Source organism: Peromyscus californicus, unplaced genomic scaffold (genome assembly GCF_007827085.1).
Source record: "Peromyscus californicus insignis strain IS unplaced genomic scaffold, ASM782708v3 Scaffold_11__1_contigs__length_118956290, whole genome shotgun sequence".
NCBI lineage: Eukaryota > Metazoa > Chordata > Mammalia > Rodentia > Cricetidae > Peromyscus > Peromyscus californicus.
The window spans coordinates 42,526,026-42,544,636 of NW_026294402.1; the positions used below are offsets into that span (position 1 = coordinate 42,526,026).

At 46.1% G+C, this 18,611-nt stretch overlaps 1 protein-coding gene across 16 annotated transcripts in view; it reads left to right on the forward strand.

Moving 5' to 3' along the window:
- Nucleotides 1-16,651: 16,651 nt before the first annotated feature.
- The window catches only part of LOC128123226 (NXPE family member 4), a 236,310-nt gene continuing 234,350 nt past the window's right edge, over nucleotides 16,652-18,611 (forward strand). For all 16 annotated transcript variants that reach the window (XM_052759469.1, XM_052759452.1, XM_052759433.1 and 13 more), the window contains exon 1: nucleotides 16,652-16,895. The gene's annotated coding sequence lies outside the window, so the exon portion shown is untranslated. The remainder of the gene's footprint in view (nucleotides 16,896-18,611) is intronic.

Sequence of the window (18,611 nt, forward strand, 5' to 3'; positions counted from 1 at the left end):
TCTAGAACAGACTTAAGCATCCAGGCTATCTGTTTGAGAAGGCCTGACGGATGTGCCAATGAAGCTTTACTTCCTCCTTTCCCAAACCTTACCTCTAGTTCCAAGATCTCCCTTTAACTATCACCAGAGACATCTAGCTGTACAGGTTGCCTAGCGACTGAGCACACTTTCCCCCACCCTGCAGAAAAATGACAGATAGCTTGGACAGATAGGAGCCACAGGAAAAAAGAAGACAGTTTTATTTTCTCCCATTGACCTAGCAACTTATAGATTCTTAACATTTTCTACTAATCATGTTTAAGACTATAGTTGAGCACATAAGATTCCCTCTTCTTAGATATTACCTGAATTTAGCCTTTAGTTAATTTATTTCCCCATTGGTCACTTCCCTTTGGGGTTGCAAATGATAATTAACAGTTATTGCCTCTCAGTGTGATTCTTGTCACCCTCTGTTTGACCCTGGAAGCCTGGCTTTATATACCAGGACTTCCAGGGCACAAGGGACGGAGAAGAGAAAAGAGTATGGAAGAACTAGACAGGTAAGAACTTGTGAGGAACAAACTGAGATGGGGAAGAACTAGATTGAAGGGCTAGAAGAGAGGACTAGAGGAACGAGATGGAAGATGAGGAAGAGCCAGATGGGGAAGTACTAGCTGGGTAAGAACAACCTGAAAAGGACCTAGATGAGGCAGAATTAAGATGAGAGAATTAAGATAGAATTTAGATAAGTGTAGAGAGAAATCAGGCAAGAAAGGAGCTAGGCATGAGAACAGAACTGAAGCTGTGTATAAAGGATGTTATGTCAGAGGAATTAAAGCAAGTGGACTATACAGCTCGGTGTGCTGAGATTCTATTTCCTGAAAATAGTCCTTGCCATTAGTAGTTCTCTCTCCTGAGCCCCTGGGATGTATAATATTAAGGCTGGTCCCTCTAATATTATACAAGACCTAGCACCCATTTAAAAAGCCAGATGTTGTGGTGGCTGCCCCATTTGTAACCCCAGCACTGGGAAGGCAGAAATGGAAGATTCCTGGAGCTGGATGTCCACAGTTCTATTTCCTTCAGCTAGGTCCTGCCTCCCAGAGGTTCCACAACCTGGCAATCACATGTTTACACACAGGAGCCTGTGGGGAACATGTGGCCTCCAAAGGCTAATACCTAGCTATCGCTAAGAATTCCTTCATTCTCCCGAGGTACTGTTGGTCAGCGAGTCTCTGCACATTGGTGCTGGAAAAAAAATTCACCTAGTAAACCCAGTGAGTTCTCTGAGGAATCCGACTCAAGGCAGGAGAAGAACTTGTCTAACACTCAGTAACTGCTTAGAGTTCTACATCAGGTGGATGGAGAGAGTGGGAGGTTTTTAGGGAGGTTAGTCTGCCCAAGGGTAGCCTGGGATCAAGGCAGCTCCTCAGTTTCGTACATCAAGCAACAAGAATGAATCTATCCACCACTCTGTGCTGCCCCTTCCTGGCTTACATAATTGATGCACCACTTAGTTAAGAGCACAGGTCCAAGGGGCTAGAGAGATGGCTCAGTGGTTAAGCACACTTGCTGCTCTTGCAGAGGACTCTGTTTGGTTCCCAGAACCACTATCAAGCAGCTCATAGCAACCTCTAACTCCAGTTTCAGGGGGTCTTATGACATCGTCTAGCCTCAGAGAGCACCGGGTATACATGTGATATGTATACATACATGCAGGTATTCACGCAAACACAAACACATAAAATTAAAATAAGTAAATTTAAAGAAAATGGGCCTAGATGTTCTTGATACTGTGAGTATTACTATTTATACCACTGTGGAAAGTTACATAAGCTTTCTAAGCTTAGCATCCTCTTTTCCATAATTGGGACAATGATTAGATCTTTGTTTTACATTTACAAGAACAATCTCAATATACCATGTAGAGCAACGAGATCCAAGCCTTGGCATCCGTACTCCTCAAGCACTCCCTGGAGTGGTACCATTGTGTGTCTGTGCCTTAGACCTCCCTCTTTGGTCCCACCCACTGGTTTTCTTCTAGGTTGCTGCTATGTTCTCCAAATGCATCTTCCTCATGTGGAAATGTCTAGAAGCATAAGTGGCCAAGGATAGTTTTCCAGTTGGAATTCTATATACGGAGATGATGGTGTGCCTGGAAATACTTCCTCATCAGCACTTGAGGTGGTTGGGAAGTTAAGCAGTGACCCTGGGCTCTGAGAGTCTTCCTAGGGCTTTGATGGAGAGCTGCCAGGGCAATGGAATGCAGAGTGAAGAACCCTGGGAAGCATCCCAGTAAGACTGTGGACCATTCATCCACAAAGACGTGGAGAGCAGGCAGTTGGGGAAGCTGAGTGTCTCGGGAGCAGGCCCTCTGGGAGTTCCTTGAAGTTGGAGGCTGATTGGTAGGTTTGTAGTTGTGTGGGGTATGGGATGGCAATTAACAAGGGAGAGCTGCTGGGGAGAATGCATCCCACTTGAACTTGGAAACTGACAGTTTTCATTGCCTACACTCTTGCATAATCTCTTTTCAAGGATTTTTAAAAAAATATTTGTCTTGCTCTATTTAATTCTTCATAATTAGGTGGCCATCCTCTTCTGAAGCCCATCACCTCTCTGCTTACTTTCCGTTCCTTGTAAGTGGCCCTGGGTCTCTGAGAATGACCTCTCACTGCAAACCTCTTCCGGATCCAGTGAGACCATCCTTAATGCCTACAATAGTCCCTGCAAAATGTCCTTGATCTTGTCAGAGAAGAGATGTCAAACAAATCTCCTTATAATCACACGTGATATGCTTGAGGGTGAAGAAGCCCTACAGAGTTATCTCCTCTGCTGGCATGGTGGAGGTAAGGCTTGTCTCAGGTAGGGGATGGTCACAGACCCTCCCCCCACAAAACACACACAAACAAATGTCCTTCATCTAACTCCTCCTACACGGACTATATCTATGAGATGCCTTGGGAGAGAGGAGCATTATAAGGCTTGACTCAAAGTAAAGTAGTGCTCTCTCCATCTCCACCCCACAGCCATTGGTAAAAACATCTTAGAGTGTCAAAACAAAGCAAAGCAAAACCCAGACCTGAAAACAAAGAGAAATAACTCAGAATGTGAGAACTCACCACCTCATTGGAGTGAGGAGAAAAGACACCTAGGCCTCATAGTAGTGATGCTATGTTAAAAGGAAGAAGCAGTAATTTACATCGCTAGAGAGAACATTCTGGAACCTCTTATGGGTTTGATACAAAATCCAGTGCATTTTACAGTCTCATAAAGCAGACTTGTCATGGTTTTTGTGTTTATTTTTGTTTATGTGAATGTGTGTGTGCCCACATGTCTGTATGTGCACCAGGTCTGCGCAAGTGCCCTCAGAGGCCAGAAGAGGGCATCAGATCCCCTGGAACTGGAGTTACAGGCAGTTTTAAGCCGCCTAATGTGGGTGCTGGGAACAAAGAGCAGCAAGCACTCTTATCCACTGAGACATCTCCCAGGCTTCATTTTCATAATTCTGTAAGTTAGAAGCAACAGCAATATATCCTGTTGTATAGATAAATCTCATATAGATCAAGGAACATAACTAATTGAGATGTGAATTTGGGAATCAAACTTACACATCTGTCCAACTCCCAAGCTTGTGACATTCAGACCCTTCTCCATTATTTTTCTAAGGCCAATAAAAGTACATGAACCTTAGGTTTCCTCTGTAGGTTGACAGCAGCTGAGAAAGACAAGATTGGCATTCATTTATTCCTGTTCTTTGCATCCTGTGTTCAATCTTTCTCAGGGAGCGGTAACTTCTTTAGCACTAATGTGTCTAATATGCAGTGTATATGTGTGTGTGTGTGTGTGTGTGTGTGTGTGTGTGTGTGTATGACACATTTAGCACTAATGTGTCTAATATGCATGTGACCACAGTATGACCTTAGATTTATGGTTAGGACCAAACCACCAGGTTAGTGCCTAACATAAGGAAATACTCAATACTCAATGTCCATGATTCATCAAGGCAGTAGAAAGTGCTGGGTATAAAGAAAAGAAGACCGTGTGCCCTGGGCTGACTTAGTTCTACTAAATTCTTTCAAATTCCATTGTTAATTTGTTTTCCAATCACTGCCTCCACTTGCTCTGGGATTCTGGTACAGTCGGCATGGCTTTTCAGTGGCTAAAGACGGCTGAATTATCTGCCCCAGTAACCTCTTATGAACAAATAAACCCTGCCTTTTGTCTAGTGAGGAACAGGAGCTATCACAGCCCTAGCCAGGCCAATAGCTCCACACTCTGGCACCCGCATCCTGGCTGAACATTTCTCCAGCAAACACACCACTCCCTCTCCCCATCTCTTGAAGCCTCGTGGTGGATCATTTACATCACCGCCCATGCACACTTCAATATCTCTCTTACTAAAGTAGCTTCCCTTGACCTATTCTTCTTACAGTCACCTCCATTTCTCTGTCCCTTTAAAACAAGCCTGTGAACGTCATCAAGTGGTGGTGGTTTGAATATGAAATGTTCCCCATAGGCTTGTAAGCTTGAACACGTGATTCCTAGCTGGTGGCGCTGTTTGGAAACAATGTGGAACCTCTAAGGGGCAGGGCCTCTCCAGAGGAAGTGGAGTCACGGGGTCGGGCCTTGAGGCTTTACAGCCCAGTCCTACTTCCTGTTCTCTCGTCTTGGGTGCAGATGCTTCTTGCTCCTGTGATTATACTTTCCCTGCCATGACGGAGTATATCCCTCTGGAACAAAATAAACCCTTTCTCCCTCAAGTTACTTTTGCTGGGTTATTTTATCTCAGCCGTGAGAAAGTAACTAAGACAGCTGTCTACTCTCACATTCTCCAGTTTCCCTCCTCCATTCCCTGCATATCCCACTCCAGTTAGACTGCCTCCTCCTCCTCCCACCACCGCACCAAGCTTCTGAGCAGAGTTACCCCGACCTTAACAGACATTGCTCGTGACTCACACCGTTTGGCCTCTTGAGAGCGGTATCTATACATTGGATCCCTACCCTTGTAACTCTGTCTCTACCTGGATTCTAGATGACCACATTCACTAGACTGTTTTGCCTAACATTGATTTTGCTGACTTTTTTTTTCTTTTACCTTTTTTTGTTTTTGTTTTGTTTATTTTGTGTTGTTGTTGTTGTTGTTGTTTGAGACAGGGTCTCTCTGTATAACAGCTCTGACTGTCCTGGAACTCACTTTGTAGACCAAGCTGGCCTTGATCTCACAGAGACCCACCTGCCTCCTGATGCTGGGATTAAAGGCCTGCGCCACCACCGCCAGGCTGACTCCTCTTCTTGTGCACAGCCTCTAACAACCTCTAAATACTGGAGCATACCAGGGGTCAGGCTTTGGAGTTCGTTCTTTTCCACCTGCCCACTCATTGCCTTGAGGGATGAGCTTACCCATTCCTGTGGCCTTAAAGGTCATCCCCTAAGCAGTCTCCCCACTCTGTCCCACATCTGTGTTCATAAATGCCTATGTGACATCCCACATGTGTGACAGGCATCAGGAGGCCTGCGGGTCCAAGCCCAGTCCCTGACCATTCCTACCAAACCAGCCTCTCCCAGAAGCCCCACCCCTTAGTTTATGGCAACTGCGTTCTGCCAGTTGTTCTAACTCAAAGTCTCAGTGCTGCCCACAGCTCTGCCTTTCTCTTATTCACCCTAGCTGCCTGACCTGTCAAAAATGTCCTCAAAATATACTTTTTTCAAAGTGTATTCAGAACCCATTGCAGACCCCATTGCCATATTGTGCTCCCAGCCACATCTCTGGTCTGAATTCTTCCAACAGACTCCTGACTATCCCCCCTAACTCTGCTCTGGGCCACTACATTCTTCGGTCTTCAGCCCAGCAAGCTAGCTGGTCTGGCTCAAGTTCTAGGTCTCTCGGGCTAGAGCCCAAGTCCTCAGTGCCCCAGAGACTAGGACTGACCTGGCTTCACATTTCCATCGTGGCCTTGTCTTCTACCTACTGATTAATTTTGCTCCAGACACACTGTTCTCTTAAATGTTTCCAGAGCATTTCTGCTCCAGGGCCTTTGCACATGCATTTCTGTCTATGTAGAATGTTCTTCCCCGGGGAGTCCATATGGCCAGTTCTCTCACTTTCCATCATTTCAAATGTCACTCTTGTCATTAAGTCATTTGTTCAGAGCAGGGTCTCTAATTTTAGCCCCAACCCCTATATTTTTCAAACTATTCCTGCTATACCTTTTTTCCAGAAACACCTTACCAGCACCCCATACAGCACTGTATATTTGACTTAGTCGTCTCTTACTATATATTTATTTATCTTGTTTATAAGTATCTCTAGGCATACAGTAAACAACAAACAGGAGGGTAGGGGTCCTTGGTGGTTCTATTTGATCCTAGAGCTTCAGCACTTGGAAGAATAGCTTCTATATCACATATACTCAAAAAGCATCAGGTGAGTCTATTGAATGCTGAGATGGGGAACAAAAAAACCTAAACCAGAGAAATTGCCCACCTAACAGCCTTACAAAAGACGATTGAAGAACACCAAAGGATATAAAAAACCCAAACCCTAACACTGTGAAGCAGCTAAATGCTGGCTTCTATACTTCTGAATCTTGTCCTTAAAGTGCTTAATAAAGTAAAATATTTGCCATTCTCTTCTGGGGACCAGGAGAGGAAAACTGCACACACTGCAGAAGTATCAGGTGAAGCCAATGATAAATCAACTAGGATATTGCTTATCATGCTTTAATATCAGCAATAATAAGACACAGCGCAAGCCGTGACTCAAGCATCATTATGGGCTTTCATCAAGCCGCGATTTTTCCGCAGGCATTTTGGGTCTGTTTCCTGGTCCATGAACATGTGCTCGGTGTGCAGGTGCTAAATGCTTCTTAGCAACGTACACAGGAAGTCTGCTGAGGAACTGCATATTGAATGGAGGAGAGCAACCATGAGGTTGCACCCAGTGTGGGAAGTGATTTCTCTCGAGGGCAAGTTTCACATCAAGCATTGGGTCCACTTGTGAACAGATTTGAGACCGGGATGTTAATTGTGAGGGCTTACTGGGTCAGCAGCAAGGGGGATCTTCCAGCGGGAGGTAGGAGTGTAGATGGAGAGTGAAATAAACCTGAAAAAAAAAATAAGTAAATGCTTCAAGGAACAAAAGGGCCCTAACCAAAAAGGCCAGACTTTTCTCGTTAAGCCATCCCTACTCATGTGCATGCTTTGTAACTGACAATCATCAAAAGCCTGATGTGACTTGTGGGTCCCTTGGTAGCCATTGCTGTACCTCTTATGTCTTGCTTCTGTTCTCACCTCCTTCCTTCAATCTTGACTTGGACTTGCTGATTACCCTTGCTTTCCCTAGTCCCACCTCCATGCTGCTTGAGGGTCTAGGGTTAGCCTGTCTAACTTGATCTCCCCAATTCTTGTCCCTTGAACACAGGATACCCTACCCTTCCATTCTGTTCCAGAGCCCGAATCCCCATAACCGAGAGGAGAAGGATGGCAGGCCAAGTGAGTATCCAGCAGGGTTCCGTACATGCACCTAGCATATGGAAGTCAGGCAGCCAGGGCCACCCCATCTTACCAGAATCTCCTCATTCTTTGTTTAATTCAACAAACTCCATGGCAACACAAGGCCTGCTCACCTTCCCGGACCTCCCTGTTAGCAACTCTGTCACTTAGCTGAGTGTGGGTGGGTCTCTTTCCCTCTCTGTAGCCTCCTTTGATGTCGACAATACAGAACAGAAGTGTTGTGGCCTCTCCCCACACATGGGACAATTTGGGGGGAACAAAAGAGGGAGAGGTTCAAGGCCATGGGGTGGGGAACAGAGTGCTCTGGAAGGTCCCAGTTCCTTGAAAACTGTGCCTGGCTGCTGACACTCTCATTCAATTGAGAGGCTGATGTCATGCATGTTCTAAGATCACTTTAGGGCAGCTAGCACAATGGATCAATGTCACTCAGGATCCCTAACAACAGCTTGTTGTGAGAATACTGTCTTTGTCCTCCCATTCAAGAACCCAGAAGGGCTTTTCACATGTGGGTTTGCACACTTCTCTTTCCCCCAAAGTAGGCTTTCCTGAGCATGACAAGCACACAGGATGCACTGGAAAGTAGCCGCCCACCATTTCACTGGTCCACCGACGTATCGTGATCCTTTTGCTATGGCGAGGATTCTTTTCATTGTTCGTTGATTCACTTTTCATTTTATGTGTGGGGAGTGGTAGGCAGTTTACGAAGCGTGGTCCTATACCAAACCATTGAACCCACAGAATCTTATAAGGAAGGCAACAAAGGTGTTTTCTGTGGAGTGCCCTTTGGAGAAAGTCACACCCAAGGCCCAAGGGTCATGAGGACCTTGCTTGTGTCAGTAAAGAGCCCAAGTTCTCTGGTCCCAAGCCCACGGCTTTCCCCTGAGTCCATTCTGTCTCTTTATGATCACATCCAGGAAGGTGCAGCCTGCAGAACATGTGCACATGTGCAACAACAAGGAGACGTGATAACAGGGTGCCATGTTGCTGTGTAGGCTGTGCAATTGATCTCAAGGAGTATTGGTGTCACCTCATCCCGACTCTTTTCTCTCAGGCCATCTTCCCTGGACAGAATCAATCTCCCTGCCTGTGTTCTCCTGTACCATGTAATTCAGAAGTGCTAGGAAATCACCTAGAAGATTGTAGTACAGACGGGTGAAAAGGGGTGGCCTGGCTGAGGCTAGCACATGACAACTGTGAGGTTAAGCACCACCCCCCTGGAGGCCTGTTCTGTGCTCTGGGCAGAGAAAAATCACTCTGACTGTCAGGAAGTGTCCAGGGACTCTGTTACAGGTGTCAGGCCCCATCCCATGATTTCCCCAGAGCCCAGGAGCTTCATGGAAAACAATCCAACGTTTGACTCTATTTTGAGTGCAGAGCTTTGTGGACCGATCTGATGGACTAAAGACAGAAGTCTCCACAGAAAAGAGGCGATAATGGGAACCACCTGCAGGAAGAAGCGTCCACAGGTGAGGAACAACTCTGACAGGATGAGCCGAGCTCAGCCACCTGGTCTGCGGGGTTCAGGACAGGGGACCCTCGCACTGGGTGGTATGTGGAAGCCCGCTGCGCCTCATCGCCCTCCACTCTCTCTAGAGAGTCTGTGTCCCCACGGTGGAGAAGGGAGGAGACAGGAACCTGGTGTGGTATTGTGCCCCAGGCCTTCTTCTGTGGCCCCGAGGCAGGGTCTAGGCTCTAAAAGAGTGTTGTTTCCCCACCAGGTGTACCGTGACCAGGAGCCCGGCAGGTCGAAACGTTCAGGAAATTCTGAACTACACTGCTGGAGAGAATGCATGCACGTACACACAAGATGGATGCTGGTGAATCACTCTTCAGAGGCCTCCAAGTTCCAGAGACCTGTGGAGACATAGAAGGGACTCTGCAGGAGTCAACAGTCATTAACATGGCGGTGTGTGACACACTCTAACTCTTTAGAGGCCCAGGGGAAGGAAGGACCCGACTGGAGTCGATGCAAGGAAAACTCATAGAACCGTTGAACGAGGATTTCCAAACCCGGGTGATATTTTTATGGGATGGCCCCTCCTAAGCTCTCAGGCTCCCAAGACAGAACCAAGTGCTTGTCCTCATCATGGGACAAGCTTAATGGTGATCACAGATGTTGTGTCCACGGTCTTCCTGGTCAATGTGTTTAAAATTTGTCTTCTAACTTGGTATAAAATGTATGTTACATAAAATCTAATATTTTTGCTATCCTGAGAGTCTATTCTGAAGGCAGATAGTACATTCTCATCGCTGTCTAACCATCCCCACCTCATCTACCTGCAGATATTTTTCATCTTCTCAAATTGAGACACTAACTACCTGTGCTCCTCTCTCCAGCCCCTGGAAACTATCGTCCTGCTTTCTGTCTCTAGGAATTTGCCTTCTCTGGGTTCTGCATCTAAGTGGAGCCAGGCAGAATTTGTTCTTTGGTGCCTGGCTTATTTGCATTGAACACAATGTCCTTAAGGATCATCTCTGTTGTTACTGGGTGACATGCTGTGGCATGCATACATTGTGTTTTCTTGGTCTATTCATCTGTCAGCAAAAGTGTGGTTTGTCTCTCAAAGAAACCTGTTTGCTATTGTGAATAGTACTGTAATGATATGGACACATATAGACCCCCTTCTGTGCTGTTTCTCATGTTAGTTCTTCCTCTCCAATCCCATAATCTTCTCAGTTCTTTTTAACTCTTGCCCATGTCTCTGATTTCACCTTTAAATCTCCTCTTCCAGGAAGTCTTCTTTGACCCTACAGACCAATGTAGTTGCCTCTACTGTGTCCACCTCCCGCTCCCTGCTCTTTGTAACGTGGATCGCTCACATTGCTTACTTGTGTTTTCCAATCACCTGTGGACTTCCTATCAAGGGAGCCTTATCTGTCTAGCTCATCTTTGGACGCCAAACACCTATTAGTGCCCGAGACATAGAAAACCTAAAACAATTCGTGGGTGTAAGAATGTACTTGGCAATCCAAGTAATGATGAAGTGAGTGTGAATTATCTACAGATATAAGCAGGAGTGAGGTTTTTGTGATACTGTTTCTCCTTTAACCATGGTCCCTTCTTTTTAATCTTTTAAAATGTTTGCATGTGTTGGTGAGTATGTGTGTTTTGTGTATGTGTGTTTGTGTGTGCGTGTTGAAGCCAGAGGCCAATGTTAGTTGTCTTCCTCTATCAATCTCTGTCTTTGCTGAGACAAGGCCTCTCACTGAGCCCAGAGCTCACCAATTGGCTAGTCTGCCTGGCCAGCAAGTTCCAGGGATTCTCCTGTCTCCATCCCAGGCCACTGCCAGTGGACACTTGCCATCCAGTTCTTTTCTCTCTACATATTATTATCTGCTGTACTAAACCTCCAGGATGTGCAAAAACTCTGTGCCCTGAGTTCCTGGAGCATCCAAAGCAGTGAGAAGGCAAGATCTCTAGCCATGGCATGCTGGGAACCAGATCTCTAGCTATGGCGTGCTAGGAGCCAGATCTCTAGCTATGGCATGCTGGGAGCCAGATCTCTAGATATGGCATGCTGGGAGACAGATCGCTAGCTATGGCATGCTGGGAGACAGATCTCTAGCTATGGCATGCTGGGGACCAGATCTCTAGCTATGGCATGCTGGGAGACAGATCTCTAGCTATATGGCATGCTGGAAACCAGATTTCTAGCTATGGCATGCTGGGAGACAGATCTCTAGCTATGGCATGCTGGGAGGCAGAACACACTGAAGCAGGAGTAAAAGAGTAAGTGCATGTTCAGTGACAGGAGCATGCACAGCTGTGCCACCCAAACTGAAAGCCAACTAGACCTACTAACTTAAAACCATTCAGACTTCTCCTCTCACATTGTTTTAGGCATTAGAAATCCAAAACTTCAGGCATTGGTAAGTCTGCATTCCTTCTGGAGGCTTCATGGGAAAATCATGTTCTTGACTGTATCCAGCATCTGGAAGCTTCTGCATTTGTTAGCTCAATGTCCTTTCCTCCACCTTCAAAAGCACATTGTTCAACCTCTGATTCTCTTGTCACATCTCGTGTGTGTGTGTGTGTGTGTGTGTGTGTGTGTGTGTGTGCGCGCGCGCGCGCGCGTGTGTGTTGTGTGCATTCGAGTATATTAATGTGTGTATGCGCATATGTGTGTGCAGGTACCCATGCCATGCATGTGGAGGTCAGTCTCCAGCATCTTCCTCTATCACTCTTCATTTTATTTTTTGATAAGGCTACCTTACTGAGCTTAGAGCTTATTTATTCAGCTAGACTGACTAGCCAGTGGTCCTTCTGGGATCCTCCTGTCTCCTCCTCCCTGGCACTGGGGTGACAGGTGTATGCCACCAACCCCAGATTTTCTGTGGGTTCTGGAAAGAGAATTGGGGTTTTCATGATTGCATAGGAAACACTTTACCAACTGAGCTGTCTCCCCGGCCCTCCGGTCCCATCTCTTTTCTACCCTGACTCCTGCCATCTTATAAGGATACTTGTGGTTACATTGGGCCTATCCAGACAGCCCAAGATAATCTCCCATTCCAGATGTTTCATCTCAGTCGAGGTTCCCTTTTGTCAGGAAAGGTGCCATATTCACCGGGCATGGGATGTGGACCTGTTGGAGGGGGCTGTTATTCTGACTACTACAGAGATCAGGTAGTAGTCAGGTGAGGCAGACTCATAGGGACTTCAAGTGGAATCAGGAAGCTGAGTGGAAAGACACTTCAGATGCAGAGGGCTCTGATGTGAGTAAGTCTTGGGGGTGGGGTGGGAACATTGAGGCCCCAGTGGACTGAGAGAAAAGGTTCTCTGAAGGAAATGTGAGGTGTTTTGGGAGGTACTGGGTGCTTTGTTGGTCCAGATTTCTGTGGGTTCTGATGCCAGGCAGGGCTGGCTAGCCACTCTGAGGGTCATAAATATCCCCGAGCAGTTTCTTTGGAGGAGGTCTGCGCCCTCAGCTAGGTCTGCCTTGGATCACCTCCCAGCATCCCCCTTTTACATGCTTTTTAACGAGCACTAAGCTAGAGGGGAATAAATCACATCAGATCCTTATGTGAGCATTTTCATTGTCATCCCCCTGCAGCCGTCAGTAACAGGAAGTACATAAAAGTGACACCTAGGAGCTGGAGGGCCCTGATTCAGAGGGGTGCTCAGCCCTGAAGTTTGGTGGCCAACTCGGGCCCTACTTCTGCAAGAAAACTGCACAACCAGCTGCTTCCAGAGAACCCAAGAGACAACAGAAGGCATCTAAGTCCCCAGGGAAATACCTTTTGGTTCCTGTCCCCATCAGCATGTTGGAGAACAAGACCTGGCTGGGGGAGGGGCAGGGGAGTGGGATCTTCTTTTCTATGACTTCCTTCCCGCTTGTCTTATGCTGGCAGATAGGGCCGGTGGGGATACAGCAGCTGTTAGCTCTGTTATGAAGGGCTCAGCGCTTTTTGTTGCCAGAATCCCAGGCCCTGTACCACCTGGTTTGGGGCTTTAGGGAGAATGTGAAGTGGGGGCAATCTAGGCCCTGGACTAAGAAGTCACGGTGCCCTCTAGTGCCCCTTTCCCCTCCTCACTTCTCTTTAAGCAGCAACCAGACATCCAGGAATGATGGCTGAATCCCACTTACACTTCAGTCTGCCCAGAGTTCCACAGGGATGCTGGCAACCGACCCTTGTTGGTTACCACCCTCAACTCTCTCGTCAACTGGTAGCCTGACAACAGGCAGTTAGTTAACTAATCCTAGGCCTGACTATCCCTGCCACAGCCATCACATCTCTTTGGTCCAGGAATCTTCTCCTAATCACACGCACTTCTTTTATCTCTGTTTCTTTCCGGTTAATTCTCCCATGGCACGATTAAAACACATATCAGAGCATACATATCATGTCTGTGCAGACACCCAGCAGCTCAGCTTTTCCCCTAGAACTGAATCCGGCTTTCACAACGTTGTCAGCTAGGCTCCACCCCACCCATCCCTTAAGTCTCACCTCCTCCTAGTCCTCCGTCCCCCTTCCAAGTGTTCTGTGCCATTCACTCTTGCTCCCTCATGTGCTGGTAATAGCCGTCCCACAAATTCCCAATGGGTCCACTCTCTCACTCACTCAGGTCTCCGGTCAAATATGTCGCCAAGGCCCTCTAACCCAGACACCTGAAGTTCCCCCTCACTTATCTTCAGGCACCTATCATGGTGTATCTGTGCTGCTCTCCCCCCACACCTCCTACCCTTCCCCTCCCACCCCCACCCCTCTCACCCACACCTCTTCCACCCCTACCCCAGAAAGGTCAGGTCCACGGAGGCTGGTGTTCTGTTTCACCTACCTTTATGCCCATGGTTCCTGGCCCAGGGTAGCAAGTTCATAAAATTTGTTGAATGACTAGATGAAGGAATTGTTTACATCTCAGACAATGACTAAAGCTATTGTTACATGACAGGAACTGATATGCAGATAATGCTTATTTCTTGCCCCTCGGAACTCATGGCTTCCTGAGCAGAGATAAGGAAATACATATAACTTTAGCAGACTGTGATAAATGCTATAAATGAGGTGTGCATAAAGTAGCATGGGGATGCAAGTGGTAATACAGTTAATTTTTCCTCAAGGTCTAAGGAACTATTAGAGAAACAGAGATAGATTTGAACTTGAGTTGAGCTGCCTACTTATCAGTTGAAGGTTTCTGAATTGCCCTTAGTACTAATTGCTTACCGATACATCCTCAGTATTGACTGTAACCATCATGGATAAATCTGCCTGGATTTTCAAGGATGCCCACAGTTCAAATGGCTCATGGAAAGATGTCAGAGTCTGATACTAGGTCCCAGAAACCATCGGCCTCCCCGGTCCTAAACAGGACGCAGGATGGGTCGCTACTGTTCTAAGGCCCTTGTCAGAGGAGCCCTCTCAAAGAGCCTCCGTTTGTAGTTCCTACAAGTATTGATGTGCTAGCTGGTGGTAACTCAGAATTCTGGCCTCTGGATACAAAGAATTGTCCAGCTGGACCAGCATGAAAGCCGAAGCTGGAATGCAGGGGACCAGTGCAGACTCACTTGGCTGCAACTGACTCCATGAGACTTCTCTAGGATATCCCATGTCTCTTTTGAGTTGGTTCAGTTCGAACATGTAGGTACAAGCACATGGGTGGCGTTAGCTCTCCAGCATCAAAGACATCCCTAACAGGTCGCACTTTGACAGCTCCCCTGGAAGCAGCAATGCTGCAGGAAGATGCCTCTGCTGAGGTCCATAAACAAAAGTCATTAGGTAAAGCCCCCTAGCTGTGCCTGCCTAGGGGCAAGGTTGTGCCTGTGTAGTCCTGCCTACCAAGGATGGACTCGGAAAACAGCACCAGCTCTGAACATAGACGGATGCATTCACATTTATGCCTTCCATTTCCCAGGAGTTTTCACACACGTTATTTAATTTGGTTCTCACAGCGGTCCTATGAGGTGGAACAGTCATGTATTTTATTGTTTTTATTAGTATTTTTCCCATTACAGTTTATTATAGAAATTCTGGAACGCATCAGAAGGCACAATGAACACAATAAAGATCACGTGTAATCATATCCTGTGAAGATGTATCTTTCTGCCCATCCCCCCAAGGCGTAAAGACATAAACAATCTATATGGCATTCTGTCCTGGGGGGTGGCAGCTAAAATTGGCTCCAATTCCTATACTATTGCCCATGCAAGTATGTCTGAAAATTTCTAGATGGGCTCATAGACTCTCTTTTCTATTCCATAAAGTTCCTGAGTTGCAAGCCATGGAGATTCAGGCTAAAACTAAAACTGTTGGAAAATGTGGGTTATCACATTGAATTGAGCAAAAATCACAGCTACAACTACAACCTCACAAAAGACAGATGCCTAAATATTACAAACCACAGGCCTGATGTCACTTTGATAAACGAACACTTCAGATTCCTTCACTCCATCCAAGACCCAAACAACAGGGAGAATGCCTCATCACTCCAGAGTCTCTTACCTGTTTACAGCTGGGCCATGGATGGTGGAGCACTCAGCTTGACAATGAAAGTACCATATTCAGGGGCAGACGCCACCCTTCAAGAGGTCAAGTTGGATTTTAGTGCATTTCCAATAATCAGGAGAACAGAAATGTGACTTCAGGTTCACCTAGCTCTCTTTTAAACCACTAATCTGTGGGGAGGCATCTTTTAGCCCATTTCTTTCTTTCCATGGAATATACCAATTCCCAGATTCACTTGACTTGGAAAACGCCCACTGACCATCTTACTTTCAGATCTCAGCTTGTGTTCCTTATACTGTGAGGCATGTTCCATGACAACCAATCACAACAGTGCTTGTTTCCTCTATTTTGTTTGAAAGCACCATATTTGTCTTCTTACAGAAGCAGGAAAGTCCCCAAAAGCTTGGCTACCCTTGATATGTAGGGTCCAGCATAGGAGAAGATTTGCCTGAGGAAGAGCACAAGGAGAACCAGAATCAGCCTCGGAGGGAAGAAGTCAGGTATTGGTAAAGAAGGGAGAATGTAGGTGTTGAAATGAGTGCGTGCCACACACACACACACACACACACACACACACACACACACACACACACACCCCTACAAGACCCTGTCTCAGAGGCGTCAGATGAAACACCTGCAAATGGTATGCTTTGGCCAATATCTATAGCTTCAAGCAATTGTCTAAACTGCAAGCCTCTGCATTCAAGGAAGGTAGGCTATCCTGTAACCCTCAGCAAGAGTGTTCAGCATCCTGTCAGAAGACAGGAAGTGGATCCTTGCCTTCATTTTCAATCATCTGAAAAAATACAGGAATGTGGAACACAAAGAGGGATGCATGGGCTTTGCCAATATCCTTACCAAAAATAACAGAGCCCCACTGTGTGAGGCTGTTGGATTAAATTGGTTACTTTATGCCCATAGCACTCAGGAAACCGTGTGCGACAGTCATTATCAGAGCTACTAGCCTGATAGGTCTTTTCAGGTAAAATGATAACAAGAGATAACATTTACAGGATGCCCCCTATGTACTAGACACTGTGTAAGGCACTTTTCATAATCAATCTCAGTTAACTCCTATGCAGCATACTGTGACCTGTCCTGACCAATGGTGATTGCACCCCCTCCAGGATTACATCCTATCCTGCAGTGGCTGGTTAAAAACTACACTTCCCAGAATGCCTTGCAGCTTATAGTCCTCGTGTGATTTTGATTCATCCATTTGGAAGTCAGAACCGGAACTCCTCACTGAGCTAAGTAGGGTGATGAGGAGTTTGAAGTGTGCTATTCAGTTTTCTGATGCATACCCAGACGGTCTAAGAGTTTGACTGGAGTCAGCGGTGGTAGTGACAGATTCCAAATCTCTTCGTTTCCCGTGTTCTTGGATTACTCCTGTGGTGATGTGATCCTCCGTTCAGAAGTTTGGACAGTGGCCTCCTGTTTCCCCAGCTTTCTGACTGGCAGATGTAAGTGTCCTCTTAGTTGGCTGATAAAGTGATGGCATTTTGAAACTTCTTAATATTGGTTGAGGCTAGAGTCTGCTCCCTGTGTTTTTCAACAATTTTATAAGTACCTGGTCCCCTATATTCAATCCTTCTCTGCTTAAGGAACCTTAAGTGTTCATATTATCTCCAGTGAAGCCTGATGTAGCCATTTTATAGGTGAAAAAACTAAGGCAGAGAATAATTACACGCATCGTCTAAGATTGTGGAACCAGTGAGTATGGAAATGGGATTTGAGCTGGAAGTTTTCTGGCTTTGCTGACTGTTTGACACTACACCCGCCATACTTTCATCCCTACTTCAAACTGACACTTTCCATGTGTTATGAAATATGTTAAACTCCAGAGATGTGGAAGTTATAAACAAAGCGGAGAACTCTTTCTTCTAGCTCTCCTGATTTGTAATAGCACGATAGTTCTAAGTACATTTAAATTGCACTATGTCCTGCTACTGGTTAGCGTTGGCAAGAGGCATGTAGCATTTGAAAGCACACAGTGTAAATCAAAAGCAGGTTGTAAAAGAGCTGGTAGCTAAAGGGATTCCTTTCAAAAGCTGATTGACGTATAATTCAGTGGAAATATTGATAGGAACAAATGGAGGAAACTGGGAAGAAAGGAAGGAAAGAGTGAGTAAACAGACTGACATCCTTCCCTTTCATTAAACTCTTTGCTGGGTCTCCTGGCTACCCCACAGTCCCCAGACCAGCAGCAGCTTAAGTGACTTCGTCACATCCATTCCCATTTGGGATTCTAAAGGAAAAGGTAAGCCGTGAGTAGGGAACTTGAAAGGAGTGAGCGGTCCCATTGGAAATTCCTTTCTGGTCCTGAGCAGGGAGGACTTGGTGGCTGGGTCACGTGAGACATCTGATCGTTGCTGACTGAAGAAGAAAGCTCTGGAGAAGGGAATGATATTCCCAGTAGAGGTGTAATCTGCAGTTGGAAGAAGAAAGACGACAGGGATGTGAGCTTCTGTAGAAGGAGTGAGGCCATGAATATGCCCCGGGAAGGAATTTCAACTGCGAGTTTCAAAATTGAGAGCGACTTGAAAGAAATACCCTCAAAGTTAGGGATAAAACCGGGGCTAGACAATCAATAATAATGAATAATTATAGAGACATACCCAAAGTTTCCTGAGGGATAAAGTTTTATTTTCTTTAAAGATTTACACTTTGCGGCTGCAGATGCCTCTCTTTGACGTGCGTTTATTTAAAGAAGCACCCTCCACAAGCTAGATCTACTTGGTGCCTAGATTCACAGGCTACATGCTTATCCCTGAGGATAAGCAAGGCATCATGTCCTAATTGCTGTCAAGGGGAAAATAAAGAGTCACATGCCCCTTGGGTTTATGGATCTATAGATAAAACTGGTATCGACACTACAAATTCGACAGAAAACCAACAGGAAAAAAAATAATAGGCAATCATTGTTAAAATTTTATGGCATTGAGTTTTATTTATTTTGCTTGCATGTGTGTATGTGTCTTGGAAGGTCGCACACATGCCTCAGTACATGTGTGGAAATCAGAGGACATAACTTCCAAGAGTTAGCGTTCATCTTCCCTCATGTGGGTCCCGGAGATTGAAACTCAAGTAGTCTGGGTTCGTGGGAGGTGCCTTACCCATTGAGCCATCCTGCTGAGCCATCTTGCCGGCCTCTCTCATAGGAAATCCTGAGGCAAAGG